The following is an 18623-nucleotide window of genomic DNA, read 5'->3' as shown; positions in this document are numbered from 1 at the left end:
TTTTTTAAAATTCATGTTAAAAGCCATTGTCCTAGGCATCCTGGCTCAAACCTTGCAACACCTTTGATGTCCTCCTTTTCATGTTTCCATATGCAAGCAAACCGTAGTCCTGCCAGTTGCTCCTCTTCAGACCACTTCAGATCTGCCTTCTTTCAGTTTTTTCCTCATTTATCTCTCATGGGGACAACTACAGTAGGAGGGTCCCTGACTGGCCACCACATCCCTGCCTTCACCCCAGCATGCTATTCGAATTTAATCTCTAGGCCAAGAACCCATGTCCCCCAACTCCCAAGCCAGGGTGCCCTCTAATTCATGACTTCAATCTTCCCTTTTGGTTCAAACAGCAAAAATAAATAGACAAATAGATAAGCAAATAAATAGGCAAATGAATGAATACATGTATGTATCAAGGGCAATAAAGACCCTTGCATCGAATAGTGCTGCTCCTAGGACCTTAAGTTTCTAAATTTACATTAAAAAAATCTTTTTACACATTAGTGGAAACTGAAACTCAGTATGTGGGGGAATGGTTTGGTAAACTATGATACAACTCAATGGAATATTATACGCTCATCAAAATCCTTAATTATAAACACCAAAGGGAAAAGCTGGATGAAATAAGAAGTAAAAATAGCAGAATACCATACTGTTTGAAGGTTATGATTTCAACTATATGATTTCAACTATGTAAAACAATGCATGCAAATGCCAAAAGGAAGGTAGTTTCAAAAAAGTGAAAATAGGTGTGGGAGCCCCACAGAATTATAAAATTTCACCTACTGATATTATCAGCACATTACATCAATCATACCTTTCACATATGAGTGCAAATACTTACGTATTCATTCATTTATCCCTCCAACAAATATATATTCAGCATCATTTTTAGGCACTGGAGATAAAGTGGTGAAGGAGTGGAGTCCTTGCCTCATGGACAGGGGCTTTTAGATGCTTAAATTTGTCTTAGATTTCATTCAAAGATAAGTTTCTTTAGGACCTTATACTGTACGACTGTCACTAAAATGTGTGTGGTAGCATAAACCTATGTTATATACTCTGTGGCTTTGAATATGTAATAGAAGCAATGAAAACTGATATTAACTGTGAATTTATCTCCAAGTGAAGCTGCCTTTTATGTAGTTACTGACAGGATATCAAAGGCATTCTATAAACTCATTACAGAACCAGGGAAAACCCTGGTGGATGACCCCAGAGAATAAAGACAGGTCATATGAAAATAATAAGGAAGAAAAAGAACAGTTCAGTAGAAGTTGCTGAGAGGAATGGGAGAACAGGAGGTTCTTTTCACTATAAAGTGGAAAATAATGAGGTAGAAACAATATAGTACTCCCACTACCCAGAGATGACCACAGTTTACCTAGTTTACATTTGGTACCTTTTTCTTTTCCCTCCACTATGCAACATACACTTAATGTACGAAATTGTGATCATTGAGTATACCCAGTGTTTTTTTTTAATATGCTAATTTCTTCCCTTACTATATCATAAGCATTCCCATATTGTTAATGGGAAGTTTTTCAAGAATTTTTTTTTTTTTTTAAGACCTACATTGGTTTCCCTACTAGGTATACAGCATACATAGAGCCTCTGAGGTTGAATCTCTAGGTTCTCTCACATTTTGCTACATTCCCATGGCACATACTGACTGTTGGGATAGTTTCTTTCTTCCTCCTCCCATGTCTGTTTGGGTTTATGATTCCCCTGAGGGCAGGAATGAAAACTCAGCACTGAGACAGGGCTGAATGGATGGGCTCTACTTGCCCCAACGGCTGTAGGTCACAACCTTGATAACAACGGGTAGGATTTCACTCACATTAGAACAAGGGTTTCATCTTATTTGGGTGACAATTTAGAAGCTATGTCTCTAGTAAGACTTTAGGGACAACCACCCCTTCCCTGATTGGAGGGGGAGTAGTAGCAGCAGCAGTATCTGCTGTTCCAGTGCCGCAGCTGACACTGATGAGTCCTCAAGGGCCAGTTTGAGAAACACTGGTCTAAGAGATGCTCAGCAAGAGACAAGCAGATTGAGCCTGTCCAGCAGGATCCTGGCTACTAGTGTTACTCTAAGCGGAACAGATGGACCATGCTGTTCTGTAGTCTCCATCAGCCCATGACAAGGTAAGTACAAAACCTGAGAAAAAGTGTTAACATTAGAAAGTTGTATCACAACTTGACATTGTCATGCATCTAAGCACATGATCATTTTTCTAGTGATTCATTTTTATTGTATTTTACAAAATTATTGGTCCAAGATGAATTAAAAATTTTAAAAACCTAGTCCTTCACCAGAAATTATGAAGAGCACTGATTTACATCATTTAAAAATTTTTTTTGGTGGCTGACTGGTACAAGGATATGAACCTGTGACCTTGGTGTTATAAGTCTGAGCTCTAATCAACTGAGCTAACTGGCCAGCCCCATCCTTTAAATGTTAACACCAGCCAATTCATGCAAATAACGAATAAAAAAGCTGTAATGACAAATCTAGCTATCTCATTTGGTATAAACATCTCAAAAACCTTTGGAGTGCACCAAGACAATTCAAGGTGAAAAGAATAGTCCTTTTCAACAAATGGTATTGGGACAACTGATTAGCCACATGCAGCAGAATGAATTTGAACCCCTGCCTCACACCATATACAAAATTCACTCAAAATGGATCAAAGACCATTGACCAGTAAGAACTAAAACTATAAAACTCCTAAAAGAAAACACAGGTATAAATGTTGATCACCCTCACTTAGGCAATGGTTTCTTAGATGTGACACCAAAAGAGCAAGTAACAAGAGAACAAAAGATAAACCAGATTTGATCAAAATTAAAAACTTCTGAGCTCCAAAGGACACCATTAAGAAAGTGAAAAAAATTCAGACTATGGAGAAAAATTTGCAAATCATGCATTTGATGAGGAACTTGTATCTGTATTAAAAAACTCTTACAACTCAATAATAAAGACACAAATAATCCATAAAAGGTGTCTTGCAAAACTGTACACAAATGTTCATAGCAGAATTTTCCATAAAAACCAAAAAGTGAAGTAAGCCACATGTCTGTCAACTGATGAGTGGATAAACAATGCACACGATGGAAAATTATGCAGCTATGAAAAGGAATGAAATATTGACACATGCTACAATATGGATGAAGCTTCAAAACACTGTGCTAAGTGGTAAAAAAGTCAGAGACAAAAGGTCACATACTGTATCATTCCATTTATAAGAAATGTCCAGATTAGGCAAATCCATAGAGAAAAGTAGTAGATTAGTGGTTGCTAGGAGCTGAGGAGATTGGAGGGAACAAAAGGAGGGTGAGTGCTATTTGGTACAGGGTTTCTTCGGGGAAAATTTTTATGAAATAGTGATATTGGTTGCACAACTCTGAATATACTAAAATCACTGAACTTTACACTTTAAATGGGTACATTGTATGTTATATGAATTATATTTCAATAAAATTGTAATTGAAAAAAACACTTAGAGAAAACCTTCATTTCTGCCTCTGTAAGATGCTTTAAGACAAAAGCAGAAACTGAACACTTGCTCAAGAAGGGGAGAGCTGAGCTAGGGAAATCAAAGGTGGAGGGAAAGGGACAGAGCAATGACAGGAATATCAATGAAAATCTCTTCTTTGTAACTCCCTCTCCTTTTATTTCCCCGTTGGGTTACAAGTGAAAGTGAAAACTGGAGGGTCCTATCTCAGGGAAAGCAGTGGTGGTTCCTTTTCTGTCAAAGAAGGACAGGAGAGCACCCCCCACTTCACTGCCGGACTCTGAAGGGCAGTGCCCCTTGGGACGGTGGGGGTGGTGGCAACTCCTCTGAGAAGAGAGCTAGCTGGGGAGGCCCTGAGCTCTGGGCTGAGGAAGGGAGAGATGAACTCTGAAAATGCATAGGTTAGGGGACTCCAAAACCAAGAACCCTTGATGTAAAACCAGCTGATTGGCTGGGTAGAGTCACAGTCAACAGTCATGAAATGCACCTTGTTTCAAAGGCCCTTTAAGAAAAAAAACTTGGGGTGGGGGGAGTTTGCAAGACATTCAGTAAAATAAAAATAAGGGAGCCAATGTATATTAAGCAATATGTGTGCCCTTAAAAAGCTAAATGCCGGGCCGGCCCGTGGCTCACTCGGGAGAGTGCGGTGCTGATAACACCAAGGCCCCGGGTTCGGATCCCATATACGGATGGCCGGTTCGCTCACTGGCTGAGCATGGTGCTCACAACACCAAGTCAAGGGTTAAGATCCCCTTACCGGTCATCTTTAAAAAAAAAAAAAAAAAAAAAAAAAAAAAAAAAAAAGCTAAATGCCAATATTTGTTGAAAAAAAAAATCATGTTTTTAATACGCACAATACAAGGGGGTTCTGCTACTGCAAGATAACCTAACAGTCAATTACCTGTTAAATATTGCCCTTGTAATGTAAATGACCATTCCCAACCTCATGGGTATTCCACTACATGGAGGACAGAGGGTAGGGGGGCAGGAGTCCTGCTCACTCTGGCCCAACCTCAGAACATATCTCAGTTGGGCCACATCCCAGCCCCATCTCCTGGCTGGAGATGAAGAAGTCCCAACCACTGACCCCAAAGTTGCTAGTGGGGGAAGGGAGAGTTGTTTTAAAATCCACACCCCCAACCTAAGGTGTTACTCCTCAGAGAGCAGCAGCTGTGCCCCACCCAAGGCAGTGGTCCTTGTTCCTCAGCCTTGTTCTCAGGGAGAGGCAGTGGCTGGACCGGTTTTAAAATCCCTCTCTCCCCCAGCTATGTACGGCCTTGATCCCAGGCCAACACCAAACCAGCCAGGGAAGGGGTGGGACAGGGTGCTGTGGCTTGGCATTGCAAAGACAGAGGGGCAAATGGGAAGAGCAAGAGAAGGCAGCTCCTTGGGGAGCTGGCCCTGCCCCACCTGTCTGCCTGAGGACTTGGCTGGTGACACAGACCTGGGAGCTATGTGTTCACCTGGGAGCACAGGGAGTCAGCTTTAGCGGAGACCAGATTCTTGGCCCCAGACCTTATATGATTGTCTTGCTGTAAGACCTAGGCAAGTCAGTTTACCTATCTAGGCTTCAAATTCTTCATCTGCTCTTAAAAAAATTCTTTAAAAATATCAGGAAAAACTGCGAATCTGCTCCAGATTAAAAGAGATGTACCCCCCCACATCCCCCACCAAAACCTGACCACTAAATACAGCATGTGATCTGGTCTCTTCCACAAAAAGAGGTTGTGACAATTGGCAAAATTTGAATAAGACCTGTAGATTAGCTAGTGATGCTGTATCCACATTAACTTCCTGGTTTTGATCATCACTCTATGGTTATTGATGTGATTTTAGAAAATCCACACTCAAGTATTTAGAAGTAAAGGACATCGTGTTTGCTACTTACTTTCAAATGGCTCAAATAAAAATTACAGAGAAGAGATAGAAAAGAATAAAGCAAATGTAATAAAATGTTAACGTGGGAATCTGAGTGAAGAGACTTCTTTGTACTATTCCTGCAACTTTTCTGAAACTCTGAAATTATGCCAAAATAAAAAAAGTTTTTAAAAGGAGTGATATTACTAGATGATCTCAAAGGCTCTTCCAGTTTCTGAGAAAAGGTAACATTCTCTGCATTTTACAGATGAGGAACAGGAAAGAGGATGAAGCTAGTGCTCACTGTCAAATGGCTTTCAGTGGCAGCAAGAAGGCTCCAGAACTCAGGATCTCTGGCTTAAGTCCCTCCCCTTTCCACCAGACCCCAGCTCTTCCAATACAGAGGGATAGTGAGCTCCAGATACCACCCAGGCACTGGACAAGAACTGCAGAACAGCGGGCAAGTGAGAAAGGGGCTGTGTCCTGCGGGGATAAGGCTGTCAGGAGAAGCAGAGAGCCTGGGAACAGGTCCCACCCACTCTCCTCCGAGGACCCCTTCCTTCTATACGCACAGGGCACAGACAGCCCTTGCCCTCGTCATGCGCAAACCGGGGCTAACTTGAAGCTCCAGCCACGCACACACACAGGCCCACGTGGAGCACAGACTCAGAGCCTGGACTGCCAAGCAGCAGAGCCCTGGAAGGGCGGCCTTCAAGCCCTCTCTAACCAAAAGGAACACAACATCTGGAAATCCTAAGCAAGTCTCCTAAATAACTCTAGCGTCAAGGAAAAAAAAGGAAATCAAAACCATAACAACAGATTTGAGGATATTAATATCAATAACAACAATATCTATGAAGGTACTTCAAAAAGTTTGTGGAAAAACAGAATTAAAAGATAATATGAATCCTTCCATAAATTTTTTTTTTTTTTTGGTGGCTGGCCGGTGCAGGGGATCCAAACCTTCGAACTTGGTGTTACAACACCACACTCTAACCAACTGAGCTAACTGGCCAGCCCTATAATAACTTCTTGAAGACCCCTCATATTAACAGAAAAATTCATGTTTCCACAAACACTTTTGCTAAATAAGAAGGAAAATAAATCAAGGTTTCCATTCAAGAAGCTAGAAAATACAAAGAAAGCTAGGAAAAAATGACTCAGTACAGATAAAGACAGAAATAGCTGATTAATCAGAAAACAAAACGTAGCGGCATTTACAAATGAATCCAAGAGAAGGCTCTCCAAGTGACCAATAAAATAAACAAACCTCTGACAAGACCAGTTATTTTGAAAAGAAAAAAAACAATCACAGAAATGTGAAAAGGAATATAACCAGTATCAGCGAATATGAATTGCTTTACTAAAAACTATGAAAATATGAATGAAAAAAATTTTCTAGGAAAATTTATCCAAGAAGAGGTAGAAATATTGAAAATATCAATCACCAGAGAAGACATCTCTCAGAGAACTACCCTCCAAAAAGGGGTACTAGGCCAAGTAGTTCATCTTTTATTCTTTCATTCTCCCAGATCCCTATGAGGTAAGTACTATCTCCTCCATTGTACAGACAAGGATTTCAGGGACACGGAGGGGCTAAGCCATTGTATCTGAGTCACCCAACCAGGTGTGGCCATGCTGGGACTCAGTCCCACAGCCTGACAAATTCTCCTCAGGTACCTCTGATGATCAGCCAGGTTTGGAAACTTCTGGCCCCTTACTACTCAAATTGTGGTCTAAAGACCAGCAACATCAGCATCACCTGAGAGTATGTTAGAAATCTCAGGTGATTTCTAACATTCACACAATCTCAGGCCTCAGCCCAGATCTGCTGAATTAAAAAATGCATTGTTGTGCACAGTAAATACATAGTTTCATCTGTTGATGTAAAAAGTAAAATAAAAAATCCCATTAGAAAAATGCATTGTAGTAAGATTCCCTGGTTATCTGGATGAACATTCAAATGCAAGGGCATTGGTTTGACTTATACCTGCCTAACCTCTCTTCAACACCTCTGAAAATTTGCAAAAGCTGTGCCTGTTCTGTCTGGCACAACCAAAAGAAGAAAAATAAATAAATAACTGATTAACTACTGGAGCTAGATTTGATGATACCAGCACCGCACTCTCCCGAGTGAGCCACAGGCCGGCCCTAGATTTGATCATACAAACATGTAAGAAAAAAAGTCTGGCAAAATAAGACCAAACCAAAACATTAAAAAATTAAGAGAAATTTTTAATATCTGTCAAAGTATGATAAAGAGTTAATACCACTAATATATAAAGCTCTCTTACAAATTCATAAGAAAAACCACACAAAAGAAAAATAGGCAAAAGAAATAAAATACATATTCACATCACATCACAAATAAAAAATGCAGATTACGATTAAACATAGCAATAAAAGATTTAAGTCAAAACACTTCATACCACTTGGAAATACTTTTTCATAAACTATTATATTGATAACAGGGGGGAATCGATAAAGACATTTAAAACGAAAAAAATGATTGTTCTAGAAAGACCAAAATATTAACAAGAGTTCTGAATGGAAAAATTCTGGATTTAAAAATTTTCTCTGTTTACCAGAACTTTCTGCCTTTTTTGCAATGAATTTCTATTCTTTGTAAGAGAGAATGGCAAAAAAGATTCCACTACTTCCTAGAGCTTGATCATATGTGAAGTGTAACAGCTTTTAGTAGTCTCCCCTGTGTTTTCACAAATGTTTGCATAACCTCTGACCTTTTCATAAACCATCACAGCACTTAAAGGCATGTCTTTTTAGGCCTGACCTAGTATTGAGAGCTCCAAATAAACAGAGCCCCTTCTGTCACATTAGTCCACAGATCAGCAGTTTTCAAACTCCAGTGGACATAGGACCCACCTGTAAAAAGCTGGCCACAGATGCTGATGCCCAGGACCCACCTCCAGACATCAACCCTGTCTGACTATGGAGAGAACTCTGATACAGGTAGTCCCTGAGCCACCCTTTGAGGACACCCCCTCCAATGACTCTATAGGGGTGAGAGTGAGCACAGACAAGGGGAAAGCCCCAACTTGTTCAGAAACTGGGTGAACTAAGGATCTTAGAGGCTGGCAGGGGACAGCAGCCTCTTTCTCACTCTTGAGTGCACGCACAGGTTTGATCAGTCAGTTGTCAGTGCCTCTGCTCTTTGAAAGATGGCAGCATGTGTACAGGAGAGGCAGGGCTAGGAACAGGCATTGTCCAACAGGTGAGCCACAGCCCTGAGCAGCCCGGTACCGCAGCCTCACTGCCGGAATGCGCTCTGCTCTGGGAGAAGGCATTTGGAACAACTCCATGGGTTCTTGGAGGTCCATCTGTCAGAGTTTCTGTTTGGCACCCTGAGAAGGCGGTTCCTCCAGAATTGGCAGAGATACGGCCATGGCTGCCAGGAGAGGCCCCTCTCAGCCCTGGGGCCACCTGGCACGCAGAAGCTCATGCGCCCCAGGTGGGCACTGGGAGATGCAGTAAGATACAGAAGGGAAGGAGTGGGGGCCCCCAAAGCAGTACTTCCATCTCCCTCCCTGAGTCCCAACATTTCTTGGGCGTACCCTGTGTTCCACTGTTTCCAGGGTATTAAAACAAACTAGCAAAAGAGCCAGAGAAGCGTTTCTATCTCCTCTGCCGCCTCAAGCTTGGGAGATGAGTGAGCGGGAAGGGGAGGGCCAGCACAGACCACTGGCTGAATGAATAACAGTTCAGCGCTGTGGTCGACACATGGAACCAGACGCACAGCCGTTACAGAGGGACTGGGACAAGGCTCACATCCCCCGCCCCACCTTCTTTTTATGCAGGTCGACAGGCAGAATCCTGAGCCCTGCTTAGCAACAGCAGGAATTCCCGTCTCCAAGTCTGCAGCCCCATGCCTCAGGGGTGAGGGGTCCCTTGTTCATGGGTCCTGGTGAACCCAGCCTTCCTATGCTGGCAGACACCTCCACATCTATCCTAGCTCTCGAGGCAGCAGAGACCGTGGACCTGAGGATGAAAAGACCACCAAGGGGGCATGTGGAACAGCATGCCCTAGACAGCTCCATCAAGAAACAGTGCCTTTCGTTTTCCAATTACAAACAAAAGCTTAATGTGCAAACACCATAAGAAGGATTAGCACACCAATAGGAATAAACTTCGCCTAGGAAACACGGGGGGTGGGAGGACCACAAATTCTGGAGGAGAAAATTACAGGGAAGAAGAGAGATGCTACACTGAGGAAGACGACTGACAGGCATAGAGATGTGGAGCTAATTTCACCAGCAGTCTGTACAAGCTCTGCTTCCAGCTTTGACAAATCCTCATCCCCAAAGATAGCTTGCAAATAAGTTTGTTTTGTGCTCCCTTCAGGTGTTTGGGAAAGAAGAAAGCAGTTCTCCCTACTGGTTAGTACTAATGGGGGTTAATGACAAGTGGGCTGTGGGTCCCAAGGTAATTATAAGGTGTGGACTCAGATGGCTCCTCCCTGGTATCTGCATGTGGGAAAATAGCCCAGGTCCTTCTTTTTCCTGTGGGGACCGGGTGGATGCCCCATCTGTTATCAGGAACACAGTCTCCAGGACTGAAGCCAGGACTGCTTTAGATTCTGCTCCTCTCCTTAGCCCAGGATGTCACACTTTGAAGAGGTGAAGCTCCCCGTCTCTCCATCAATTTGATTCCACGAGCATTTACTGAAAGGACTTACGGCATGCTAGGCTTTGTGCCAGGTACCAGAGACATGAAATTGGATCAGATGAGCACCTCACTACTAGGAACTCATACCCAGGCACTACAGTATTGCTACAGAGGTAGAAACAATGCACTATGGGGACTTGAGGGAGAGGGGACAGAGGAGTGTCAGAGACAGAGCACAGAGCAGCTAACAAAAATCAGAAGCATTTCCAATATGCCCACAAAGATGGGTTAAAAATTGTAACAGAAAGTTCCCATTCACAACAGCAGCAACAACAGGAGCAGCTAAAACGTGCCTGGGAATAAGCTTAAAAAGAAATGTGTAAGACCCATATAAGAAAACTGTAAAACTCTGAAGGACACGCAAAAAGACTAGAATAAATGGAAAGATACACTTCCTTTTCCCTAGATGGGAAGACTCGTTATAAAGCTGTCCATTCTCCCCCAAATAATCTATAAGTTCTATGTGACTCCAATGAGAAAAATCCAACATTTTTCACAGATTTTAACAAGTTGTATATAAGCTTATTTGGAGAAAGAAATGCCCCTCTTTCCCCCCCCCCCAAAAAGGCAAAAAATATATTGTGGAAGAAGCATTTTTTTAACCACAATGTTTTTTAAAAACTATAATTAAAACAATAAAATACTGACGCAGGGTCAGACAAATAATTCAATGGAACTAGAGTGAGGTCCTAGAACAATCCATGAATATATGAGTTTACAATATGCTTAACGTGTATACTCAATCTACTCAATAAATATTTGGCAAATGAATTTAACATGGAAAGACAGTCCTAGGAGGGAGGCCATAGTCTCTGAAGTCTGACATCCTTGGCCCCAAATTCAGCTCCATTCCTTGTGAAACATCAGCCCTTTGTCAAGTTCCTGGCCTGAATTTCAGTTTCCTTATCTGCAAGGTGGGGCTACCACCACCTACCTCAGAGTTGTCCTGGGAACTAAAGAGGAGAACTATGAACTTTGTCCCATGTGCCTGTCCCACACATGGTAAATGCTCAATAAACAGCATGTCAGCTAGTTATTATGTAGGTGAAATGGGCTATAATGTAGCACGACTCCATTTTTAGAAATAACACAAAACAGGAAGATAGTATGTAAAGAATAAAGTCTATTCTAGGGGATAGATACCCAGTTTACAGCGGTTAACTGGACTGTGAAGTTATGAGCAAGGTCCTCCCATTCCTTCCCTTTCTATTTCCTTTTTCTAATTTTTCCAAACATGTATTACATGTATAATCAAAAACCAGAGGGAAAAAAAGCCATAAAAGGATATAGATTTCGGGATTTACCCAACATTGGGGACTGGCACACCTAAAGGCCCAGGAGGAAAAGGAACTAAAGGTGGAAAGGAAGAAGGTGACATAGGGATGGGGCTTGAAGGGTTCCCCTGCCCTGTTCCCTATCACAGTGAACCCCACCAGCTTCAGGAGCACCAACACAGATATGGACAGGTATTGAAAGGTATTCCTGGGGAGGCCAAGATGAAGCCCTCCAGGCTCAGACCCAGCACACAGTGCTATACAATGACCTGACCTGACTTTGTCCAAATGCCACAGGAATTCCAGGCAATGGGAATGCGGCAAAGATACCCATTTCTTGATCCACGTGCTGGTTACACAGGTGTTACATACTCTGTGAAAATTCACCAAGCTGTGCACAATGGGTTTTTTCTGTGTGTATGGTATATTTCAATTAGAAAAGTTTTTAAAAATTAAAAACAGGGAAGAAAACTCAGCTTCTATCATCTGTACAGAGTTTCTCTCTAATATGCTGGTTTCAATAACTATGAACTCATGGAACAGATCACTCAATCGACCATTCTGACTGACATGTCTGTCTTAATTTTCCCAGACTCTGTGTTGATTATCACTAAAATTAGCATGGATGAGAAAACAGTCCAGGGCTACCCAGGGGTATGGGAGACACAGGGAGAGCCAAACTGGATAAGGAAGCTATGCTTAACCTTGACTGCACATTCAAATCACCTGGGGAACTTTAAAAAATGGTGGGGCCTCGGCTCTATTCCAGGCCAATGACATCAGACTCTCTGGGTCTGGGGCCCAGGCATTGATATTTTCCTTTCTAAAAACTTCTCAGATGATTCTAACATGCAGTGGGGGCTGAGAACCACTAAACTAGTTGAACCAGAAGGACTGGCCACTGGAAACTCTCTGGGCAAGTTGAAGCACGGCTCCTGTCCGTCGTGGTGGGAGCTGTGGGGGTGGGAGCTTTTAGGTGGGGAGTGTTTAGGGCTAAATTGCCCTGGCACCTAACCAGGTCCTCCTCTACATCTCGCTTCCCCCATCCCTCAAGCAGAGACCCAGTGGGGAGCAATGGCCTCACAAGGAGGAGGTAGCATCTAGAAAATGAGGGGAGGGGCTTCCCAGGGGCTGGACACAGAACCCTGGGTTCTGGCTCCTAGCCAGGATGTTCAGACTGCTCTGGACCACTTGCCAGTACCACTCCAGGATGCATGCCACTCCAACCACACAACCCCAGAGCTAAACCCTAAATACTACCCAAGGTCCAAATGACACCTCTGGGAACCCACAGCTGAAAAGCAGGAAACCAAGGAGGAATAATAGTGGGAGGAAAGGCCACAGAGTAGAGGTCAGCATATAGCTCAGCCATCAGGTAGGACCTGGCTCAGGCACAAGTGGCAGAGCCACTGAGGAGGGGGTTGCCACATGGCCCACCCCGCTCAGAGCTTCTAGCACTACTATCTGGAGCCCCCATGCCACTCACATCCTGTGTCCACTCTTCCTGTGCAATAGGAGCCCACGAGTTTGACCCCAGCAGGTAACTATATTGGCCAGGCAGCCCCACAACATTTTATAAGCTCCCTAGATGATTCTGACACAAGGAGTCCTTGGCCCATGCTTTACAAAGCATGCTCTCCAAGGCTCTCTCTGCTCAGCCTAGGACTTAGAGCTGAGCTCAAAGCCCAAGGGGCTGATGCCACGAAGAGTGTCCTAGGATGGAGAGGACAGTAGAAGAGAGAGGGGTCCACAGTGCCAGGAAAAACAGGGTGGGCATCTTTTGGGCACCACCTCTAGTGCTCCACTGAAAATCCATTTCTGCTTCCTCCCCTGGAGCTAAGGCTGTAGGGCAACAATGGTACACATTGTGAAGGCACAGTCTCACTTCCCCGGGTCCAGCAGGACCTGGCGCAGTGAGAAGGTGCCCTCCGCACCCCAGTCTGAACTTGTTCACGCCAGAACAGAAATGACTTGGCCCAAGGGAGAAGGTACAGCAGAAGGAGTTGGCCTGGGGATCCAGAAAGAGTTCTCAGCTCAGAACCCCTTCCAGGGCCTCGCTCTCTGCCTCTGACAGGAATTACTAGCCTCCCTGCCTCTTCCCCCTTCTGCAGACTGGCCAGCAGGAGTCAGAGATGGAACCTCCCTGAGGTACAGGGAAGGTAGACTGGCAGGCAACTACTCCTTCTGTAAATTCCATCTGCTGCACAGGGCTCGGAACCAAGGCCTGCAGGCTAGAAAAACAGACTCCCAGGGATGGGGAGTTTTAGGGGAGGCAGTGGATGCTGCAGAGGAGGCAAAGCAGAAGAACTCAGTCAACAGGGCACAGAGCTCAGGAGCTGACTCAGGGAAGTTGCAAACCCTTTCAACACCTTTGTCTCCTTTGCAAAGCCCATGAGTTTAGGATTACTTGTGAAAAACGCTTGGAGGCAGGGTTGAGAAATCCAATTACTTAAGCACCCAGGGCATAAGAGTTCCAGGCCACAGAGGTAACCAGGATTTGCTCAGACCCTAATCTTCCTATCCTTGGGATGCTTGCCTCTTAAGGAATATTTTTATGGCAAGACCTTAGATCCTTCCCCATTCTCCTCTAGGACGAGGAAGCTCAGGTAGAAGGAAATTAGTATTTTTATGTTTTTTCCAAAATTTAGCATCTCAAACAAAAAGTCCAAAAATCCTCAGCAGGAGGAAGTAGGAGGAAGATGCCCAAACTCATGCAGTCAAAAATATTGGGATGTCTGTCTTTACAGAAATCAGGGCAGTTTGTGATCAGCCCCTATTTGAAAGGGGCTACACCTCTAGGTTGTTAAGAGCCATTGAACGGGAAAAGCTCAAAATTCAAGGTGCCCTGCTTGTGGCAACGGAGCTTGAGTCTTTTGCAGGTCTCAAGTCCACACCAGCATCTAAAGGAGACCTGGCCTCACCCTTCACTGCTCTCTTCCTCCAGGTCACACTGTTCACACACACAGAGTCCTGCCCCTTCCGATATGTCATGGGTTCTGACACTTCTCCATCAGGCTCTCAGTCTTGCAGAGATGAAAGGAAAGGCAGGAAGCACCCTTATCTACAGAAGCTGAGATGCATGTAAATCTTTTGGGACATTCCAAGAAAACCTCTGGAACAGAAAGATCTGTATTCTTCCAAGTAATGGCTCTGTCCCCAGATGGAGGGTACAGAAGAGTGGGGAAGTCAGGTCCCCAAAGAGTGCGGAGGCATCAAACAGAGACCCTGTGCTCTCCCAGAAGCAAAGTTCCAAAGCAGTGCTGTTCGGGGTATGGCCCTGGAACTATTTATCACCAGTTCCCCACAACAGAAATACAAGAACCAAGGGGAAGCCTTTAGAAATTGTAACAGGAATTTGAAGCTACTACGACATCCAGGAGCATGATCACTGGACTCGCTGCACTGCATGGCTCATAGACCAGCACTGATGGTGCTCAACACCCAAGGTCAGCCACATGTGCTACAAGCTGTGAACCAGCTGTATGAAGTGGGGTTATGTCTTGGTTTTACAATGTTTTGGAAATTGGAAAAAAAAAAAAAAAAAAGCTGATCCTTCCCCAGATTTAGTTTGAGAAAAACCAACTTTGGAAGAAAAACTAACTCCTTTACATTGCAGAGAAAACTGAAGTCCACGGACATTAAGTGACCTTACCATGGCTAGTGACAGAACACAAGAGTAAGAGTAGAGTAGGAAATAGGGAGGAAAGAAACTGACAACCGTGCTTCTTGCCCTCCTCGTCTAAGCCAGTGGGTCTTGCAGAGTCCCCTGAAGCAGTAAGGACTACAGGATCCACACTCTTAATGAGTCAAAGGCAACTTCAGGGCCAAGGTAAAATACCCAGGCACAGTACTTCCATCCAGCTTTACCTGAGTCTCAAACATAACACATCTTAAACCAACACTTTCCTTTCAAAATTAACTCTCTTCCTAGCTAGTCCATTTCTAACCCCACTACCCTAATCTGTTATTGTGAGATCCCAGGAACTCTAACTTATTGAAAACAAGATTGGCATGTTGATTCTTCCTTCGAAATCCCTGAGGTTCGTTCGCTGAGCCAGCAAGAAGCAAATGTAAAGAGCTGGGTGTATCTGGGGCGAGGGGTTTGGTCTGCCATGCACAAGTTCATAATCCCAAACAGAGTTAAGATCAAAAGCATTCACTGCATGAAAAACAAAAACTGCCAATGCTGGTTTTCCCACTTAGAGTTATGATTTTAGGTAGTCAATGTCTCTTACTGCCACTGGCTTTGTAAGAATCAAATAATAGTGATTTCTCTTTTTTTTTCAGGACTTAGTACTGTACCTGGAACATGGTAAATGCTCAGTAAATGTTGAAAGACAAAGGGAAATAAAGTGGATGGGGATGGGGCACAGCCCGGACAGCAAAATAACCTACAGATTTTAATCTTCCAAACCATCCCTGTCCTGTTTGCCTAAAGGCTTCCTAAACCAGACCACAAGGAAACCATCTCCTTCTCAGAGCTGCAGAGATGCTGGGAACAAGGGGGAGTCCTCAGCTGACTGCCAGATGCCTGGGTGTGAGAGGAAATGAGGCCAAAAGCCCAAGAGGTCAGGGGTGGGAAAGAGAAGACTTGAGAGGATTGGGAGACCAAAGAGCTGAGCCAAACTAAAGCCCCCACACACCCTCCCTGTCCCCACCCCAGCCAGCCAAACCATTTGCTACAGCCTCCGGGGCATGGGAGGGAACTTGGCAAGACCACAAAGCCCATTTCTTGCAGAAACGTCCATCTGCAGCTGGTGGGAGCCCAGCAAGAGAGCTGTAGCAGCCAACACGGTGGTCCCCAAGGGCAGCCCCCTAGCCCCTGCACCATCATGCACAGGAAGGCTCTCCCTCAGTTCACTCACCTGTCCATCCTGCATAGTTCTCTCCCTCTCCCATGACATTCAAGAAGGGGTGGGGCCACCAAGGAGGCAGAACTGAGCTCTGAGACCTAACTCACTGCAGAAGCCTTCTCTCTCCATCTGCAAACTTACTTCTGAAAACCTCCTGCTGGTACCTTTCCGGCTCTAGCCTGACGTGCTCCCCAAGTTCACTCCTGCTTGCAAACGTACCTCAGAGAGGAGGGGCTTCTCCTGGACCCTCGGCAAAGGGCTGGAGAGCAGGAAAAGCAGGCAAGAGAGAACTAGTGGGAGTGACCCACAGTGTGTGGAAAGTCAAGGATTACAGATCCTTGAAAATGGGGCATTTCTGCAGTGGTCAAAAGGAGAGACAGAAGTCAGAGATCCTGAGCACAGTCCCAAAATAGTTTCTAGACATCCTCAGCCCGTCAAGGGTTCCCATGGAGCAGAGCATGGGAGCAGCGTGGGAGCCCAAAAGCAGGCTGCCTGGTTCTCTCGGCACTGGGCACTCACTCCGGTGTAGGTTGCCAAGGAGGCGACAGCCATGGTGTGTGCTATGGCATGTTCCTTGGGATATCACAGGCACGCATGTAACACACTAGACAGTAAAATGACAACTTTCACTTATCAAGTTCAGCTCTGCCTGAGCTGGGCTCTATACACAACCACATAGTGTGGATATTCCTGAAATCCTGCAGGACTCAGACAGCAAATATGCCTGTTCCCATTAGTTGCTGGACACCATCCACCCATTGGATTTACTCATCCTGTACCTGTCTCACTGGAACACAGACTGTGACACCTTCTTTGTCCTGTGTCCCAGAGTCTTGGCCTGATCTTAGAATGAGTTCACATACCAAACACATCTTCTTATACCACAACCTGATAATGGAAGAGGATGTAGCAAAACCGCCTCATCCAGGGCATATGGGACACTGTACCCAAATGGCTGGCCACCCAAGAAAACCTGATATGAGAGGAAGGTGGCACCAGGAATAGGAGGATCAGACCTGAGTGCTTGCTGGCAGTGCCTGAGCAGGGCTGAGAGAAGGCTCTGATTCTCAGACAACTCAACAATAAAGACAAGCATAGACATAACCTCAGAGCTTTAAAAAACTCAGCTAGCTCAGGCCTTACGCTGAGAAGGGGGAAGAAGACTTGTTGGGAGGCTTCCTCTGGATTTTCAGGTAGCCTCTGCCACAGGTCAGCAACACTAAAGGCTGGGGTATTAGGGTGGGAGCTTCCAACCCAGACCAGCAGAATGCAGGTGGGCAGAAACGAGAATACATGTGGAAAGGGCTGGAGAAGCAGATCTGCCAGGAGAGCCATCGCTACAGCAGAAGGGGGTGCTTTCAGAAGTGTACAGACCTGCCAGCAGTCCTTTCTCTCAGCAGAGGGAAGCTCCGACTGGCAAGGCTGGAGATAGAGAGGAGAGAGGGGGCTTCCCCCTCCCTGAACCCATCTGTCCTCACCCCCTCGCCCTGCTTTCCCCAGGCTGGGGGCAGGACAGGTCCATGACATGATCTCCATGCCCACAGCTCTGCAAAAGCTCATGTGGTGACTACAACTCCCCTTGTCAGCAGTGGGAGGCAAACGGAGGAAGTGAAGGTGGAACCTAGGGGCTCTGCTCCAGAGAAGAGCATGAAAACGAGCTTGGAGAGCCCACGGAGTGAGGTGAGCTCACAGCACTCTCCTCCCCACCCACACTATGGCCACTACCAACCACTTGCCTCGGGGCCTCCCAGTCTCATCCCAGGTGATTGCCCACTACTCTAGCCTTAAAGTATGCCCAGCTCTCCAGGGGAGCTGATGCCACCTGGCTCTTCTCCCTCCCCCAGAAGCTGTTCCAGAAACAAATTCATTCACGCCCTCCCCCGAGCACTTCCTTGCGCCAAGTTCCTTGGGATGAGGCCAGGGAACCACCTTGGCCTCCTGATCCACCTTGCAGCCCTGCCCAGGAGCCCTCATCCCACGTGGGGGAAGCAGTGCCCTTCCCTGCCAGCATCCCCACCCAGGCAGTAAGGCGGCAGGGTGCCACTTCCAGCACCTCCGCGGAGCTTCCCACAGCTTTCCCAGGAAGCAGGAGGAGGATTTCCAGGGAGGAGAGACTAAGAGCATCTGGGGACACTAGCAATTCACCCACCTGCTACCCAAGCACCCAGGCTCCCCCAGCTCCCCAAAGATTCCTGGGGCTGAGAGAGAAGGTGGGGCTGAGACAGAGGCAGGAATGGGCTTCCTCCCTGCTAGGAAGTGTCCCATCCAGCCTGCTCTAGCCCACCCATCCCCACACTCCTTCCCAGCCTCTCTGCTCTTGGACTTGACAGGCAGCCACAGGGAGCTACCTCCCGTTCTGTTTTCTCCACCCTGGGCCAGCAGAGGATACTGCTGAGTAATCCCAAACTCACAGCGGGTTCCCAGCCCTAAAAACAGGGGTAAAGCCC

General features: G+C 45.5%; 1 protein-coding gene across 2 annotated transcripts in view; it reads right to left on the bottom strand.

Moving 5' to 3' along the window:
• The window catches only part of TET3 (tet methylcytosine dioxygenase 3), a 90980-nt gene that overhangs the window by 57460 nt on the left and 14897 nt on the right, over nt 1-18623 (bottom strand). The gene's annotated exons all lie outside the window — the stretch shown is intronic.

The sequence above is a fragment of the Cynocephalus volans genome, chromosome 14, assembly GCF_027409185.1.
Source record: "Cynocephalus volans isolate mCynVol1 chromosome 14, mCynVol1.pri, whole genome shotgun sequence".
In the NCBI taxonomy this organism is placed as follows: Eukaryota; Metazoa; Chordata; class Mammalia; order Dermoptera; family Cynocephalidae; genus Cynocephalus; species Cynocephalus volans.
The sequence above is the reverse complement of the archived record's forward strand: the minus strand, read 5'-3'. Positions and strand labels throughout refer to the sequence as shown.